At 30.8% G+C, this 4,039-nt stretch overlaps 1 protein-coding gene across 1 annotated transcript in view; it reads right to left on the bottom strand.

Annotated features, from left to right (window-relative positions):
• LOC106685335 (toll-interacting protein) overlaps positions 1–4,039 on the bottom strand; it is a 19,716-nt gene that overhangs the window by 1,506 nt on the left and 14,171 nt on the right. The window lies entirely within an intron of this gene.

Genomic DNA, 4,039 nt, shown 5'->3' with positions numbered 1-4,039 from the left:
GGAGAGGGAGAGGGAGAGAGAGAGAGAGATATGTTTTCGGTCTGAACTGTGAATTAAAGAAAAAACAATCTGTACTCATTCTAATTTTTGATGAGTCATAGTCCATCAGAATTGGCCTGGAGGAACTTGATCAGTTCTACCAACCACATACCTACATCTCCCAAACATGGAACACTCTCTTATGCAGTAATGATGTCAGTACAAGGCATGCAAATACAATTTATAGATTGTACATCTTTTATTTCATTTTATTAGTTTCCAATGTCATATGAAGGTAGTTAGTTTTTAAAAACATGAAGTATAGTTATTTGTTTGTACCTTTATTACAACTTAAATGTTATATAATCATTCAATTATGTCAGGAGGTTCTTGACAACTAATAATCCAAATCTCATCATCCATTATATGAGTATAGAAGTCTACAAACTCTTTGATGAGCCTAATATTGCTACAGTAGAAAAAAATTGGAAGGTATAGATGTGCAAGCTACGTCACAAGAATTAATAAAAACAGTAACAAGGAACATCCTTCTGGAACCTGAGGAGGAAGAAAACCAAGATTGAGGTAGTTAGACTGGGTAGCCGATGATCCTAGGAGCAATGAGATTTAAAACTTGATGGCAGCCCCAGAGGATAGAAATATGTGGTGGTTGTAATCAGAGAAAGTGGAAAATCAATAGGTTTTAGTATCATAGAGTTAGGGTTTGTTTAAAAATGTAATAAAGATTTTTTTCTTATGTTAAATAAGTTATTGTTTGGATCAGTTAGTTCCTGTTTTAAAAAGAAAAGATTGAATTTTTGTAAGACAGTTCTTTGTTTGTTCTTCAATATTTGATTGTCTAGTTTCAAGAATATCTAATTAGCAACGAGGAAAAACCAAGTACCCCATTTAAGTAAATAATTTGAATATTAGAAATACATATACCAAATTTATTAATAAGCCATTTTTTAAAATTTAATTTTAGTTAATGTGTAATTTTAAAACAAATTTTTTTATTAACTTTGTGTAAGAGAACTTGCATTGCATAAAAATAGTCAACTAAGAAAAAAAGCATAATTATACCAAATCAGTAAAATATTTTCAAAGTAGTTTATTAGTTAAATTATTATTGGGTCATTTTATACAAAAATTTTTATTTTTATTATTTCATAAATTCAAATTGGTAGGGAATAGTAACATTCGTCCAATGTACAGTGATCATGAAGTTCCTCATTTATTCTTTAAAGGTACAAAGGAGAAATTGTTTTTATTAAATTAAAATTGAACCAAGTCACATATTCTAAGATGTTTTCTTTTCTTCGCTTGTTTAAATTATTATTCTCATGTTGAAAGATGAACCTTCTCAAGTGAAACAGGAACTGCTTTATCCGGACAAAAGGTGAGCTATATTTATTTTACTAACTTATGACTGGGGACTCACTAACATCAAGACCATTCTAAATTTGATCATAATTAATCTATTTTACCTGTTTGATCTTTCCCTATGTTTGTATTCATCAACTATTGCCTATTCATCTTTTTTTTAATCTCAAAAATGTAAAAATTTGTATTTGTTTGAATCAATGTTTGTTTTTTCTTCTAATATTTCTAGTTGTAGAAAAGTTTTAGCTCCTTATTCATCTTTTAACAATTTCAGCTGTAGTAGTTTCAATAAGCATTTCTTTGAATGTTAAATCGTGGTTTCCACCATCAGCCCTGAATTCCCTTAAGATTGCGAATTATGCTTGAAAACAGCCAATCATAATCAAACAGCCATTTTTGTTCAATAACTATATTTTTTCAATAGTACTTCACGACAAATGTTTAAAATATTGAGAACAGGGTTGATCTAGTCGTTCCCGTAACAATATCTAATGCAAATAATGTTTATATTTTATATATACTAAATTTATGTTTACAGATCATAATGAGCCATTATTAATCTTATCTTTTATGATAATAATTAATATCATTTTAAAGATAGTCACGTGTAATGAAAAATGTATTGTACATGACAACAGGTGTCAGGTCAGTGATTAAATACCGACAAAAGACTGGTACACATGCCAAAATCAAATTTGCATCCAAAAAAATATTGGTTTCTGTGTGATGGCTAATGACAGGAATAATTCATTTCTCTTTATAACTTAGAGGTGAAACCATCACATCCACAACATACTGATATTGACATAATGCATCAAAAACTTGTCAAAAAACAATGGAAGGGACCTATACTCTTACACAACGCCAAACCTCATGTTTCACAAGAAACTAAACGAACTGTGTTATGGAGTTCTTCCACATCTACCTTATTTTCCAGACTTATCTTTAACAGATTTTTATCTGCTCAAAAATTTGGACAACTTCCTTAAAAGTAAAATGTTTGAAAATGTTTCTCAGGCCAAAAACGCATTTTTTTACTTCATTTCTTCACAAAACTCTGGAATATTCAGGTCTGGGATTGAAAAGTTGCTAACACATTGGAGAAAATGAGGTTAAATATTTTTAATAAAAATTTTTCATAAAGTTGTTTTACTAAATAACCTTTCCTGTGAAAAGTGACATTTCATATGAAATGATTCAAAATTTCAATACAATTAAGTGGGGTAAATAGCTCACCTTATTAGTCTATATTAATAGTTTTCAATACAAACAGCTAATTTTATTGGACTATATTAATAGTTTTTAATACAATTTCAAGATAACTAAGTTCTTAGAAAACTGAAACATAGATTTCACCAACCTTTTTCTCCATTTACATTAACGATCTCCATTCAACATTCACAATACCACTTATATGCTGACGATCTCCAAATCTACATATCTTTCTATCCCTCAGAGAAGCCTGAGGTCATCCAAAGGATGCAAGAAGATATAAATAGTACCAAAGCATGGGTGATAAACACCAACTTGATATTGAATGCTGGAGAAACTAAGGCCATTCTTATTGCTTCCACCTCTTCCATTTTATCGCCTCTTTTATTCCCTCCTTTACTTTTCCTTAACAACCAATCAATTCACTTCTACCCTACAATAAAAAACCTTAACATTGGAAAATGTAATTCATAAGTTTTTACTCTTCGACGCCCACCAGACTCACCGGAACTAATCCTCAAAGGTAAAAATGTGAAATGGAATCCTGCCAGTGAAACAGTAAGATAACTGGGTCACCATAATTCACCTCGATTGCTGCCTTATCTGGAATCACCATATCAACATCAAACTAACTACCTATGCAAGGTTAGCAATGCTATATCCCATCCTAAACAGAAATTCTAAACTAAAACCAGAAAAAACTGTTCTTATATTTAAAACAATTCTCAGGCCACTGCTGATGTATGGCTGTGAAGTCTGAGGAGCGGCATCCTTTACAAAAAAAAAATTACAATCTTTTCAAAATAAAGTCCTAAGAATCACAGTTAATGCTCCTTGGTTCAAAAGAAATAGCCAACTGCATCAGGGATTACAAATGGAGTTGATAGAAGATTACATCAAAAAACTGTTCATGAAGTTCCACTCCCAGCTGCCGACAGTTAAATGAGCAGTGACCTACAACCTGGGAAACCCAACTTCAATCCAAAACCCAGGCTGCTGCAGGACATTCTGTTATAAATTCTATATTTATTAATTCATTGTTCATATTACCTCTATTTTACTTATTATTATCATTTTTTCTTCTTCTCTCGTCCCTTTTTCAAATTAACTTGTTTCTTTTTACCATTCGAGGGCAATTGTTTGTTTTGTTAAGTCTACAAATACCATTATTTTTTAATGATTGGAGAAGTTTGTCGGGGGGTGCGGTCAGCAAAGAACAACATAAATAAACAAAACCATATTTATTTATTTTATGCCGACGTTTCAACCTGAGTTTCAGGTCTTCATCAGGGGTTGTGGCGTAGAAAATAGGCTTGCAACTGTGTTTTTTGTTTATTTTGTTTGTGTGTTTATTTTTTGTTATTAATTTTACTTTTCTCTTTTATTAAGAAGCATTATTCTTATTTATTTATTTTATCTTTTAATTATAATATTGTATATAGTTAGGGGTATCTTTTGTACGAAA

This window comes from Halyomorpha halys, unplaced genomic scaffold, assembly GCF_000696795.3.
Source record: "Halyomorpha halys isolate HHAL.00 unplaced genomic scaffold, Hhal_1.1 Scaffold682.1, whole genome shotgun sequence".
NCBI lineage: Eukaryota > Metazoa > Arthropoda > Insecta > Hemiptera > Pentatomidae > Halyomorpha > Halyomorpha halys.
Note: the sequence above shows the minus strand (reverse complement) of the source record. Positions and strands in the feature narration are given on the sequence as shown.